At 42.4% G+C, this 15,153-nt stretch overlaps 2 non-coding genes and 2 pseudogenes across 2 annotated transcripts; all 4 read left to right on the forward strand.

The window, feature by feature from the left end:
- The first annotated feature begins 165 nt into the window (after nt 1-165).
- LOC121006596 lies at nt 166-312 on the forward strand (annotated as a pseudogene).
- Nucleotides 313-5,524: 5,212 nt separating this feature from the next.
- LOC121006367 lies at nt 5,525-5,712 on the forward strand. The gene has a single exon (XR_005780221.1). It is a non-coding gene; the product is annotated as a U2 spliceosomal RNA (small nuclear RNA).
- Nucleotides 5,713-6,733: 1,021 nt separating this feature from the next.
- LOC121006666 lies at nt 6,734-6,875 on the forward strand (annotated as a pseudogene).
- Nucleotides 6,876-8,585: 1,710 nt separating this feature from the next.
- Nucleotides 8,586-8,785, forward strand: LOC121006423. Its single transcript, XR_005780269.1, has one exon. It is a non-coding gene; the product is annotated as a U2 spliceosomal RNA (small nuclear RNA).
- The last annotated feature ends 6,368 nt before the right edge of the window (nt 8,786-15,153 follow it).

Genomic DNA, 15,153 nt, shown 5'->3' on the forward strand with positions numbered 1-15,153 from the left:
CATGCTGGTGACTTCTGAGCGTAGGACGCGCGCAAACGTTTTCCCCGGTTTGTGAGAGAAAGAAGCCTCCCGGACTGTGTATTGGGCTGGGGACAGTAGTCTATTGCCTTCATTAGTGCTCTGCATTGGGGACCATCGGCCTGTACTGCGAACCCTTTTCAGGTTATCGCTTCTCGGCCTTTTGGCTAAGATCAAGTGTAGTATCTTGTGTGCTGCACTTGGTCAGAGGTCAGAAGGTAGGACCCGGGTACCCTCTCTCTCGGCCTGGGGGGATCGTCCAGGTTTATAGCCTGGACTTCACCCCCTTGCTGCTATTGGGAGAGAGGCTTAGTCCCGGGGACGTCGAGTTGCGATCCCCCGAACCTCTGGAAGTCCCCGGACTTTTAGAGGAGCATTTTTCTTTGCTTGCAGAGCGTTACTGGACGAGCTTTTTTCCATCATGGCTGACGATCCAGGAGGAGGAGGAGGAGGAGACGGAGGAGGAGGAGGAAGAGACGGAGGAGGAAGAGACGGAGGAGGAGGAGGAAGAGACGGAGGAGGAGAGGAGAGGAGAAGAGGAGGAGGAGGAGGAGAAGAAAATAACACCGTACCGGAGTATGCCCGGATAAAGAATACTGTCCGTATTATCATGAAGGAAGGAATTGATGAAAGAATTAACAACGTATCATATGTAATTAAGGAGATTTTGATAAAAATATTTTCGATCCAAAAAAAAGAAATTCTAGCAATCCAAGACTACCCAAGAAGAAGAGTATACGATATTATGTTCACCCAAGATGGAATTTTTCGTGACTTTGTTGCTGCTATACCAGGGAAAAAAACAAATCCGGAGTTAGAAGGGATAGATTTTATTGAGCATGAATTAGATTCTTTTAAAATTGCTATAATTAAGATGTACTGCCCTTTCGCTAATGAGGATGATGTTTTTATGTTTTTATCTGGTTATTTTAAAAAAGTAATAAAGTTAGGAAAAATTTTTAATGGGGAGGGAGTTTGGACCTCAAAATGGAGGTTCAAGGTCCTTCTTGACAAAAATGCCAACTTCACCAAGGGTGATTTTCTGCCACCAGCCCGTTTTAAAATAGGGGATTTAACAGGTGATTTTTTTATTGCAGGGATGCCCCCCTTTTGCCGGAGATGCCGTACCTATGGTCATACTAGTGAATACTGTGAAAGCCAATGCAGGAATTGTGGAAGTACACAGCACAGTACTAAGGAGTGTTTTAATGAAAAACGATGTAATATTTGCAGGAGAACCGATCATCTTTTTAAAAATTGCCCCCACAGATTCCAGCAGCATCAGCGACAAGAGCAACCTGAGGCACAACCAAAGCGTCCGAAGCAACCAGAGGGCCGAGCAGATCCCCCAAAAGGAGAGGAGGCGATGGATACATCAAGCAGACCCCCCCCAAACAGGTGAACCCAAAGAGCAGAGAAGAGCAAAGCGGAAAACCAGTGATCAGCCGACGGACGCCCCCCCTCCAGAGGGGGGACCGGATGAAGCTGATCCTACTGGACCGCAACCAGGGCCAGGGGACCCTGTTGGTGCGGCAGAGGACCCGGGTGGAGCAGCGGTGCCTAAAAGACGGAGGGATTTTTCCGAGGTGGTAAAGGAGGGGCGGGGGAGAGGGCCCGGTGGGGGACTAGCGGGCTCTCCTCCTCCAGGCCCCTCAAGTGATCCCTGTCCCCCTTCCAACCAGAGGGGGGAGCAGGGTGAAAGTTCCTCCGGTATTACCCATGTAACTGAAACAGAGATGTGTGAAGCCCCTACTCCAGCGGAAGGAGAGGGGCATGGCGCCGCGGCTCCGAGACCCAATGTCCTACCCATGGAATCGACTTTTGCCCCAGAAGTGTTTGCGACGTTATTTGGGGAGGGGGGTCAGCTGAGTGATGGAAGCTCCTCTCCTAATACTATGATATCAGTCGGATCGGGGATGCAAGGCGATATAAGTAGTGAAGAGGCCTCTGGTTCTGCTGAGGACGTGCCAAAGGTAAGAAGAATATTGTCTTTTAACTTATTTTACCATGGCTGAGATTACTGGACTCTGTTTTAATACCAGAAGTGTACATTCAAGGACAAGGAGAGCCGCTCTTTTTAATTTTTTATCTGCTTTTACCGCCACAGTAGTTTTTTTTACAAGAGTGTTGTATTCCTCACCGCCTGCAATATAAAAAATATGAGCAAGACTGGAAATATGGACCTTCTGTGTGGTCAGGTTCGAATGAGTCCAAGTCAGCTGGTGTTGCGATTTTATTTAAAGGCAATGTTTTTATAGAAAATATTTATGAGATTTTACCCGGCAGAATATTATTAGTTAAAGCTTTTATTAGTGGCACTAAATGGCAATTTTTTAATTTTTACGGTTCACCAGATAAAAACGAAAGGGCAGACATGTTAGAGATTTTACCTTTATTTATTAATGATTCCGAACCTTTGATTCTAGCGGGGGATTTTAACTGTATTTTAAGAGGGGAGCACCGGTTTTCTAATGCTACAAGCAGGAATTACGATAAAAATTCTAATATGCTAAAGGACATTGTTTCAGATTTTAAATTGATCGACAGTTTTAAAAAATGTAATAATAATGTACCTGAGGAAGCTGGAGTAACCTGGAGCAACACGAGTTGTAGCTCCAGGATTGATTTTATTTTCTGTTCCCAACAAATCCTACCAGTTAAATGTGAATTAATTCCCAATGTTTTATCAGATCATAAGTTATTAGTTTTTAAGGTGAAGTGTGAAGGTAAAAAGATAATGAAGAAAGCATGGAAGTTGAATATATCGCTTTTAAAAGACCCTCAGATTTTATTTCCTTTTATAAACTCTGCAGACGGGTAAGAGATCCTAATATTTCTATTACTAGGTGGTGGGAAAAAATGAAGAAGAAAATAAGAAATTTTTTCATTAAGGCGGGGAAAGTTAAGGCTAAAGAAAAACGTGAATTTTATGAAAAATTAAATACCCGTCTGCAGACCCAGTTTAGATTCCGAGATCTGGGTATGCAAGTAGAAGAAGAGATTATAGAAATTAAAAAAGAAATAAGACAGTGCCTAGAGCAGAGGGGGAAAGAGATTATATTTCGTTCAAAAATTAAACATCTGGAGGAGAACGAAACCTGCTCTAGGTACTTCTTCAAAAAAATACAGGATAAGCATACCCAGATCGAGGAAATTGATGGAGAGAAGGAAATAGAGGGAATTTTAGGAAAAGTGCATGAATTTTATACTGATCTTTTTAATGCGAAAGATGTTGATAAATATTTTATGAATGACTCATTGAAGGTGATTAGAAACGTTTTAGATCATGACTCTCAATCCTTTTTATTGCAGGAACTTTCAGAAAAAGAAATTTTAGATACCATTAAAAGTTTTAAGAAAGAGAAAGTTCCTGGCCCTGATGGTATACCTATCGAGTTTTATGTGATTTTTTATGGGATTTTAAAAGATGATTTATTTTCCGTGTTCTCAGATGTTTTTAGATCCAAAGCCCTCCCGGGTTCATGGAAGAAAGGCGAAGTCTCCCTACTGTTTAAGAAAGGTGACAGGACAAACATAAAGAATTGGAGGCCGATTACCTTATTAAATTGCGATTATAAAATAATGGCCAAAATTTGCGCAAACAGAATGAAAAAGGTCATCCATAAAGTCATCCATTCTAACCAGGTGTGTGGAGTACCCGGGAGGGGCATATGGGATAATTTAAATCTTTTAAAAGACGCCATAAATAATATTAAGGAGAGAAAGGGGAGAGTGGCGGTTTTATCAATTGACTTTGAAAAGGCGTTTGATAGAGTGTCACACTTTTACCTTTTTAGTGTTTTAGAGAAGATGGGTATACCGGAGGGGTTTTTATTGTCTTTAAAAGCCTTTTATGATCATTGCACGAGCAAAATTTTAATAAATGGTTTTAAGACCCAGGAGGTCCATTTGAGGTCTGGGGTGAAGCAGGGTTGTCCCTTGTCCCCACTACTCTTTTATTTGTGCGATTGAGCCTCTCCTAGGTATGATCCGAAAAGATAAGCAGATATGTGGAGTCCCCCTGCCAGGCGGGGGGGGGACTGGAAGCAAGAGTAGTGGGTTACATGGATGACGTGGCGGTCTTATGTAGGGACACCCTGTCGATCCGAAAGACCTCTAAACAGTTAGATCACTTTTGCTGTGCATCTGGTTTTAAGGTTAATATTGACAAAAGCAATATTTTAAATATCGGAGGCATGGTTTTAGATGATGCTTTATTTCCTGAGTCTGAATCCGTGCAGATTTTAGGTGTCACCTTCAATGAGTCTAATGATGGTCTTAATAGCTGGGATTTGGTGGCTCAAAAAATTAACAAGAAAATATGTATGTGGAATTTAAGAAAACTCACGATGGAAGGGAAGGTTTTAATTACAAAGATGGTGATCTTACCGGTTTTACTCTATCTTAGTATGGTTTTCCCCCCCCCAGATCGTTTATTGAAAAAAATTAATAAAACTTGTTTTATATTTTTATGGAATTCCAGGATGGAGAAGCTCCGGAGAGAATTAGTTATTTTACCCAAACCCAAGGGTGGTAAGGACTTCCCTGATTTTAAAACTTTCTTGTTAATTAAATATTTTAGTCAGTGTCTTAACGCCCTTTTTAAAGAACACTTCTGGTCATATTTTATAAGATACAATACAGGTTTTTTTATGAGGGAAAATAATTGGTTTACTACAGTTTTAAATACCCCATATGCTTTTAACCTGCCTGACCAGTATAAAATTTTAGAAAAAATAGTAACCTCTTTTAATCTAAAAGGGAAAAGGGTGGAAGACCTGAAAGATAGTAAAAGGATTTTAAATAGAATTAAAGAAGAAAAGATTATAGCCCCCATAAGTAATTTTAATGAAACCAAGTGCAAAAAAGTCTGGAGAAATGTAAGTGCTAATTATCTTTTTAATCAACAGAAAGATTTGGCCTGGAGTTGTGCGCACGGGTGTCTTCCATGCCGGGCATTCCAGTTCCGAAGAGGACTAGCGAATTCTGCTGTATGCCCAAGAGGAGGATGTGGAGAAGATGAAACGGTGTCCCATCTGTTTTGGTATTGTTTTATTTCACAGTGAATTTGGACTAAGATGTTGCCACTGATGACAAGAATCACAGGACTGCCAGCCTTATCCCTGGAGAGTGTCTTATACGGAGAACTGGAATGCCCAACCAACATTCAAAGACTGATGGCATGGAAGATTACCAATTGCGTCAAATTAGCACTATGGGCGGCCAGGAACATTTTAGTATTTAAACATGAGGTTATTTCTGTGGAAAATATTTTAAAGATGGTTTTAGCGGAAATGTTTAAATATTATTTATTAGACAAAAAGCGTTCTCCCTTTTTATGCAATAGATGGTTTTTAAGAGAATGGGGTTCTGTAATTTGATGCCACCAAATCCTTAAGAGTTTTTTATTATTAAATTATTTGTAAAGACCAATTAAAGATATTTATATTGTATTTAAGATCTTATGTAATATAAGTTATGTTGTAAATTAAGCTTTTAATAAAATATACCCCTTTGGGGTAGTCAACTTAAAAAAAAAAATCTGTTCTTATCAGTTTAATATCTGATACGTCCCCTATCTGGGGACCATATATTAAATGGATTTTTCGAACAGGGAGATGGAAAAAGAGCTTGCTCTGTCCACTCCACGCATTGACCTGGTATTGCAGTACCTCCAGGACCGGTGCACCCCTTCTAATCCAGTATGAAAAAACAGAATGAAATTGAAATGGATTGCAAGCATCATCCTTCCAGCCAAGCAAGTGGAAAGTTGTGTGTGTCCTGCCTCCTTCAGCTTCTCCTCTGTCTGCCCAGTCAGTGCAGTGTTGCTTTTTGCATATAATACCTGCATCTAGTCTGTCAATCTCCTAATTGCATCAGCTGTCGGTTGTTTCCAGCACCAAGCAACCCAGTCAGCCCCAGTGTCGTCACACACCCTGGATCCAATTAAGACTGATGATTGGTTAATTGGCTTATCACCTGAATGAATTGTTTGGACCTCCTCCACGTTTGATTTGGGCCTGTTGTGCACACCTCGGAGGGTTGGTTGCTGAGTCGTCTCTGGCAGGCAATTGACCCCTTTTTTGTATCAAGTTGGCTGGATGTAACCATTTAGCTTTTGCAGTGCTTCAATAAATGAGTAAAGTTTGCCTGTGTCTCCCTCTTGTGGATCTTTTGAACTGGATTACTTGGTGGCTAAAAAGTAGCCCAGCACTTCCTATGCAGCTGGACCTACCTTGTCTGTTCAATGGACGGAACACTGCGCGTGTCACAAGAGCCTTGTCAGGTCAAGAGGTCAAAGAGGTCAAGTAAGGTCAGCTATTGGATGACATCACAAGGGCCCTGATGGAACACTCAACAATGGGGCCGTGACATCACAATCAACAATGCTTAGCCTTTTTTTTTTTTTTTCCCTTTCACTCACTACTATTCCTATCATGTTTTCTGCTTGGCGTGCTTTGGCACCGCACCAGGAATTTCGTGCGAAGAAAAGGCGTGTCCAAAAGTCGCGTGTGGGCGAAGCTATGCAGATAGCAAACACGAAAAGGAGCATGCTGGTGACTTCTGAGCGTAGGACGCGGGCGAACGTTTTCCCCGGTTTGTGAGAGAAAGAAGCCTCCCGGACTGTGTATTGGGCTGGGGACAGTAGTCTATTGCCTTCATTAGTGCTCTGCATTGGGGACCATCGGCCTGTACTGCGAACCCTTTTCAGGTTATCGCTTCTCGGCCTTTTAGCTAAGATCAAGTGTAGTATCGAGAGGTATTGCACTGGTCTTGGCCGGAGGTGCCCCGGGTACCCTGAACCTCGGCCTTTGGGAAAGCCCACAGTTTATAGCTGTGGTTAGACCCATTGCAGCTATTGGGGTAAAGGCTTAGTCCCGGGGCAACGAGGAGCGATCACCATACCTGCTAGCCATTTAGGTGGTTGGTGAGGGAGCTCTTGTCGGTCGTTGGATACGTTGGATGCGTTGGTGGAGATGGAGGTCCAGAACCTTGGTGGGGAAGGAGCTCCGGAGCCTGGAAGCTACGGTCCTGAAGAAGTACCTGATTACCAGAGGATGAAGCATGGAGTCCGGTTTTTGCTGCAAAGCCCAGAGAAAAAAGAGAAGGGGTTAACCTTTCTCTTTGAGGAGATTCTGTCAAGACTTATCAGCATTCGGAAGGATTTGATTTTGGCCATTTTGGACTTCCACAAGCGGGGCGTCTATGACGTGGTCTTTGTATCAGAAGAGGTATGTACTGAGGTATTAAAACGTTTGGAGCAAAGTAATAGGAATGCTATTTTGGAGGGGGTGAAAGTTTTACCTCATTTTCCAAGAAAACAAAGGATGGTAACCGTTCTAATGTACAGTCCATATGTCCCGGTGGAAGAAATTACGGCCTTTCTAACAAGATATTGCGAAAAAGTTATCCCAGTTGGGAAGATTTATAATAAATACGGGATTTGGTCGATGAAGTGGAAATTTTTGGTTACGTTCCTTGAAGAAAAAGGGGGAGAAATTGTTTTTCCGCCTGGACGCTTCAAGATCGGTAAGGTGAACGGTGATTTGTTTTTTAACGGCATGAACGTTTTTTGTCGGAACTGTAAAAAATACGGTCATACTAAAAATGAATGTACGGCGCAATGGTGTAATAATTGTGAAAACGTTGGGCATACTGTGGATTCCTGTAAGGAAAAAATGAAATGTAATTTATGTGGCCAGGTTGGACATTTGTACTCAACATGCAAAAGAAGGAGGGAGTCAGAAGAGGAAAAAGAGCCAGAAAAGAGAAACGAGTCAGAAGAGAGAAAAGGGTCAGGTGAGGGAAAAGAGTCAGAGGGAAGAAAAGAATCAGAAGGGAAAAGAGAGTTGGAGGGGAAGAGTGAGAAGGAGAAAAAGAGAAAAATAGAGGATAGGGCAGATAAGGTAGGTGAGGATAATGGGAAGGGAAAAGATAGAAGTGTGTTGGAGAGAGAAATGGGTCTAGAGATTTCAGCATCTGAAGATGAAGGGAAAAGAGGTGGTGAGAAAGCTGCAGCAGTAGGGGAAAGGGAAGACAAGGAAAAGGTTATGACAGAGGAGGTACTTAGTGGAAAGTTAAAATTACCTGATGAGTTAATGAGCTCGAAAGCTCGTATGATAAAAGAATATCCCGGTCCATTCCTGAAAAAAGCAAGAGACTATATTTTGACCTTTTATGAAACTGATCCAGCTGATTTTCGAAGGAGGTTTAAAATAAGTGATTGGTTGGATAAGGTGTTGGAAGAAAGAATTGATGTGTCCATGGAAGATTTACAAGTCATTCAAGATGCTTTGTTGATTACCATGGTGAAAGGAGGAAATAAGCTTTTGGTAGAAAACCTTTAATAATTATACCTTTAATATATGAATAAGCAAAGGTTGTTTAGGATATGGAAGAAGAGATGGTAGAAGAATGAGAATTTATGTTAAGATTTATGTTATGTTTTTGTCTTTTATGTTTTTGTTTGTTAAATATTATTTTTTTTAAAAAGAATAAGAAATATAAATAAAAAGTAAAAAATACGGTTGATACGGATGATGAGGCGTAGGACATAATATTGTCTAATACATTTATGCCGCGTCTTCTGACGCATCAACTTAAAAAAAAAAAATCTGTTCTTATCAGTTTAATATCTGATACGTCCCCTATCTGGGGACCATATATTAAATGGATTTTTCGAACAGGGAGATGGAAAAAGAGCTTGCTCTGTCCACTCCACGCATTGACCTGGTATTGCAGTACCTCCAGGACCGGTGCACCCCTTCTAATCCAGTATGAAAAACAGAATGAAATTGAAATGGATTGCAAGCATCATCCTTCCAGCCAAGCAAGTGGAAAGTTGTGTGTGTCCTGCCTCCTTCAGCTTCTCCTCTCTCTGTCTGCCCAGTCAGTCAGTGCAGTGTTGCTTTTTGCATATAATACCTGCATCTAGTCTGTCAATCTCCTAATTGCATCAGCTGTTGGTTGTTTCCAGCACCAAGCAACCCAGTCAGCCCCAGTGTCGTCACACCCTGGATCCAATTAAGACTGATGATTGGTTAATTGGCTTATCACCTGAATGAATTGTTTGGACCTCCTCCACGTTTGATTTGGGCCTGTTGTGCACACCTCGGAGGGGTTGGTTGCTGAGTCGTCTCTGGCAGGCAATTGACCCCTTTTTGTATCAAGTTGGCTGGATGTAACCATTTAGCTTTTGCCGTGCTTCAATAAATGAGTAAAGTTTGCCTGTGTCTCCCTCTTGTGGATCTTTTGAACTGGATTACTTGGTGGCTAAAAAGTAGCCCAGCACTTCCTATGCAGCTGGACCTACCTTGTCTGTTCAATGGACGGAACACTGCGCGTGTCACAAGAGCCTTGTCAGGTCAAGAGGTCAAAGAGGTCAAGTAAGGTCAGCTATTGGATGACATCACAAGGGCCCTGATGGAACACTCAACAATGGGGCCGTGACATCATAATCAACAATGCTGTATATATATATTTTTTTCACAACTTCTCCATTCACTCCTGTTTTTATTTTTACTACTGCTTGGCGTGCTTTGGCACCAGGAATTTCGTGCGACGAAAAGGCGTGTCCAACAGCGGTGGGTGGAGCTATGCAAATGGCAAACACGAAGAGCAGCATTCTGGTGATTTCTGAGCGTAGGCCGTACGTTTTTTCTTGTTTTGTCAGAGAGCAAGAAGCCTCCCGGACTGTGGCTATGTCTGGGGCCTGTAGGGCAGTTGCTTTGAGAAGTGCTCAGCATTGGCGATAAGCGGCCCCGTTGTCGAGGCCGAGCGGGTATCGCTTCTCGGCCTTTTGGCTCAGATCTAGTTGGGGAAACCCTGCTGGGTCTGGGTCAGAGGGGCCGTTTCTACGAGGAAACCTTTCCGTCGTGCCAGAGTGATCCTGTGCCTTGGGCATTTTGAAAGAATATGGCTGGAGTAAAGAACACAGTACGTCTTGTTGGTGATATCCGTCACAAGGACCATTTGAACCTGAAATTCGTTGTGGAGAAGATCCTGATCAAACTGGGGAAAATTTCACTGGACCAAGTCTTCTGCATCCAGGAGTTCCCGGCTACCTGCACCTACGATGTGTCCTTTTTTCTGGAAGAGGTATGTTTGAACTTTTTTCAGGATTTAAGAGCCAATAGCCGCCACCGCTATATGGAGCACTTTACTTTTAATGCTCTATTCTCTGCCATTGAGAGACCTTTGACTGTGCACATGTACAACCCCTTTGTGGAAAAAGCACTAATCAAGGCTTTCCTATCCAGATACTGTTCTACAGTTAAGGGCGGTTTTGAGCAAAGGAACTTGTATGGTGTATTTAATGGGAACATCAAATTCTGGGTAAAGTTTAAGCCAAATCCGGAGGGCATCGGTGGAATAATGTATCCACCTGCAAATTTTTGTATTGGAGGAAATAGAGGCTATCTGTTTTATCCAGGAATGGCAACTTTCTGCCGCAGATGCGGTAAGTACGGACACACTCGAGAAAACTGTGGAAATGGGGTTGTCTGTAGGAACTGTGGGCAACGGGGCCATGAAACTAGAGTGTGTTCAAATCCTCGCTCCTGTGACCTGTGTGGGAGCACAGAACATGCTTGCAGGGCCTGTCCAAGTATGGGTAGTCTCGCAACGGAGATGCAGTGCGAAAGGCGATGGGCGAGAGATCAGGAGAGGATGCGAGCAGATTCCAGGATGGAAAGATTGCAGAGAGGTGAGAGCTCTGTGATTGAGCCGGATTCTGAAACAGAAGAAGGAGAGAAGGGAGGAGAAGAGGTGGAGGAAGCCGGGTCTCCAGAGGGTCAGTCTTTGGAGGAGGAGGTGGAGCAGAATTTGGAAGAGGCCGTCCCTATGAGTGAGCAGGTCCAGCAAGAGGTGGTTACCGAAACCCCTCAGGAGGTGGCAGCGGCTGAGTTTAAGCTGGAGGAGGTGGGCAATACTATGCAAATTGTGGAGGCAGAAAGTCCGGAAACAGGGCAAGAGGCAATGGCTTCTGGGTCAGGAGCATCTGCAATAGAGTGGTCTTTGTCTGCTGAGGAGCTGGAGGAGGCAAGAATGCCCGCTGCCGAAAATGCAGCCATTTTCCACAAGGTGGTATCAAAAATACCTATCGGTAAGATGAAAAGAGACCCTAAAAGGTTAAGACAGAGTCCTATGTTGCCTGGGAGTTTCAGTTTTCCTGGGCCCTCTTCGGTGATTGAGTCCCCCAATCCTTTCGCGGTGCTAAGTCCTGATGATGGGCAAGCTCTAGAGTCACCAGAATATGTGAGTGAATCGCCAAGTATTCAAGGGTACCTGGATGAAGCGCAGATTGCTGATCTGGAGAGGGCTCTGCAGTTTTCGGGAACGTGAAGTTCCGAGCCATGGTGGGATCTCTTCTTTGGAAACCTGACCTCCTCTTTAAGTTCCATCTATGACATTACAACTCAAGATAGTGTCTCAAAATGTGAGGCTCTTTTAATCGGCCAATAAAAGGGCGATGGTCCTGGACTTTTTAGCCTCTAAGGGCTCGGATATAGTTTGTGTCCAAGAATGTGGGTTGTCTGGACATACGGAAAATCCTTTTGGTCCTTTTCAGGAGTTAACAGGAACGATGGGATCGGTGTTCTAATCCAAAATAAGGACATTACTGTTGAACAAAGAGATGTCGTAGAAGAAGGAAGATGTATGAGTTTTGTGCTTTCTTTTCGTGGTTGGCGTTTTAAGTTGATCAACATATATGGTCATGCAGTCAAAAAAGATAGACTGGCTCTCTTTGAGAAATTGAGTTTTTTTCTACACGGGAGGATTCCGATTATTATTTGTGGAGATTTCAACTGCATCCTTGAGAAGAAGGGAAGAGCCGGGTCTTATGAATCAGATGTGGATGTCACTGGTAACCTGTGGAAGCAACATATGCAGGTTTTTTCTTTGCAGGATGCAGGAGGGGGGAAGAAGTATGCTTTCACCTATCACGCTGATGATGGGAGAACTGAATCACGTCTGGATTATTTTTTCTTTTCCAGCTCTTCGGTGGGATGTAAGGTTTATAATCAGGAGAGAGTTTGTTTTTCTGACCATGATTGTTTATTTGCCATTTTTGAAATTAGTAATTTTGTTTATGGGAGAGGGGTATGGAAAATGAATATTTCTCTTCTAGCTGACCAAAAGGTTAGAGATGGTTTTGAGAAAAAATATAATATATGGAGGAGAGAAAAGGGCAGGTTTTCAAATGTCTTGATGTGGTGGGAATGGGTGAAGGGTAGGATAGCATGCTTTTTTAAACATATAGGTTATGCTAAAGCTAGGGAAAAGAAATCAAGGTTTAAGTGGTTCAATAGGAGAATTTCTTTCTTACAAAAATGCAAGAGTATGGGTTATGATGTGGAGTATGATCTAGAAAGAGCAAAAAGTGATGTGGATGATTGGTTTAAGCAGAAAGGGAGGGAAATTATTTTCAGGTCTAAAGTGGATGCAAGAGAGCAAAATGAAAAATGTACGCGGTTTTTCTTCAAAAAGATGTGTGGTGGGAAGAAAGTGATGGATGTTTTGCTGAATGAGGATTATAGTGAAGTGGGTGGTATGGAGGTTCTAGATGTGGTGCTTTGGTTCTATAATGAATTGTATGGTATGAAAAAGTGTGATCTAGGTGTGGATGATGAGTTCTTGGAGATTTTGCAGAACTTCATTCCTGAAGATGATGTCCTTTTGCTGAGTGATGTAACGGAAGCAGAGGTGAAGGATGTTATTCTAAAATCTGCTAGGAATAAGTCACCAGGCAAAGATGGGATTCCTTGGGAATTTTATGTTAAGTGTTGGGACATTGTTGGGAGTGATCTGTCTGACGTTATGAAGCTTTTGTTTTCAGGTGCGGAGATGCCTAGCGAAATGAAGCAGGGGGTTGTGGTTCTTTTATTTAAAAAAGGGGATAGACGGTGTTTAGGTAATTGGCGCCCTATTACTTTACTCAACACAGACTATAAATGCTTCGCTAAGATCTTAGCAAATCGTCTGAGAGAAGTGGTTGGACATGTGATTGTGAATGATCAGGTGTGTGCGGTACCAGAGAGAGTGATACAGGATAATTTGGTGTTAGTGAGAGATATGATTGAGGATTGCAAGAATCGGGATAGGGGAATGATTGTGTGTGCGTTAGACTTTGAGAAAGCGTTCGATCGGGTTGCGCATGTGTTTTTGTTCAAAGTTTTGCGAAGGATGGGTGTTCCTGGGAGTTTTGTTGAATTGTTGATTGGTTTGTATGAGGGTGCTTGCAGTAGGGTACAAGTAAATGGTTTTCTGACATTGCCTTTTGAAATTAAGTCTGGGGTTAGGCAGGGGTGCCCCCTGTCGCCAATTCTTTTCGTTTGTGCAATGGAGCCCTTATTGCAAATGATAAGGAAGGATAAAGTCATAAAAGGTTTTTTTGTGCCGGGGAGTGGAGATAGAAGTGTGAAAGCTCTGGGCTATATGGATGATGTGTGTGTGTTGTGTGATTCTGAGTGTGATGTTCAAAGGGTGAAATTGTTAGTTAACTTGTTTTGTATAGCATCTTCCTTTAAGATCAATTGGGGAAGAGTAAGTTGAAAGGGTTTTGGAAGGGTGCTTTGAGTGATTGTGATATGGAATGTATGTCAGGTAGTATTAAAATCTTGGGTGTGGAGCTTGATGAGAGACTGAAAGGAGATGATAGTTGGCTGGAGCTGGGGACAAAGATCACAAAAAAGTTAGAGATGTGGAGGCTGAGGGACCTGTCTTTTTCGGGCAAGGTGTTAGTGGTAAAAAGTGTAATTTTACCTATGATTCTTTATATTGCTTTGGTTTTTCCTCCATCAGGTAAGTTTTTAAAAAAGGTAGAAAGATCTCTTGCTATTTTTCTTTGGGGGAGTTGTATTGAAAAAACTAAAAGAGAAACCTTGTTTAAAAAAAGGAAGCTAGGTGGATTAGATTTCCCTGACCTAGAAGTGTTTTTGGGCCTTAATCTTATACGTTTCTTAGTTAAACTACTTCGGAAGGACAATAATGCGGCTTGTATGTTCCGGTACATAGCTGGAAACCTGCTGCGCCAGTTGAAATGGGAGGAACAGGATAGAAGTAGGCCTGTTGCCTTTAAAAATAGTGTATGGTACCAGTATGCTGAGAGTTTCATTAGGAAATATAAGTTAGAGGATGTGCGCAAAGAAGATTTTTTGAAGGGGAAGGCTGAGGTGAAAGAGAGATGTGAAAGGAAACTTATGTGTACGATTGATGGACTAAGTTCAAATGAGGCAAAGATTGTATGGGGAAAGTTAGATAAGTTTGAGACTTCAAATAGACAGAGAGATCTGATGTGGATGTCAATGCATAATGCCCTACCTGTTAGGAGTGTGCAGAGGCGGAAAGGTTTAGCGGTGTCTGATATGTGTCCGAGAGATTTGTGTGGTGATGAAGAGAGTGTGGGTCATTTATTTTGGGAGTGTGCGTTTGCGAAACAGGTATGGGGTGAGCTGAGTGGTTTGTGTGCTGAACTGACTGGTGTGAAAAGACTGAAGTATGATATTGTTATGTTTGCTTTGTGCCAATTAGGAAGAGAGAAAGACAGGATATTATGGTTGTTTTTGACATGTGTGAAAGAGGTGCTTTGGGACTGTAGGAACTTGTACGTTTATAAGAAGGAAAAGATTGAAGTGAGTGGATGTGTTAGAATGGTGCTTGATAAGCTGTATTTTCTGTACAAGTGGGATTTGGAGAAGGGATTGGATGCGGAGGGTAGCTGGAAATTTCTTAAATGGAGACATCTGATAAAGGTTTGAGTTATTTATCCTTGTAAATAAAGTAAGAACATTTTTTGTGGCCATGAGGATGTGTTAAAGGTGTATCCTAAGGAACTTGGTTGCCCGTTATTCCCCTTGGGGATGTAAGTTTCAATGTAGGAGCAACGTTTGCACTGAATGGCAAATAAGAAAAAAAAAAATAAAATCTGTTCTTATCAGTTTAATATCCGATCACTTGCCTGCTGCTCGTCAGTAGGGCATTTTTTGTCCCTGATCCGTGATTTCGTTTCCATGATGGCAGAGATGGAGTTCCAGACCCCTGCAATGGATGAAGTTCCAGCCTATGAAAGGATCAGGAATGGAGTGCGATTCCTATTATTGGACCCTCAGAAGAAGGAAAGAGGACTTTCTTTTC

The sequence above is a fragment of the Bufo bufo genome, chromosome 6 (assembly GCF_905171765.1).
Source record: "Bufo bufo chromosome 6, aBufBuf1.1, whole genome shotgun sequence".
Taxonomy (NCBI): Eukaryota; Metazoa; Chordata; class Amphibia; order Anura; family Bufonidae; genus Bufo; species Bufo bufo.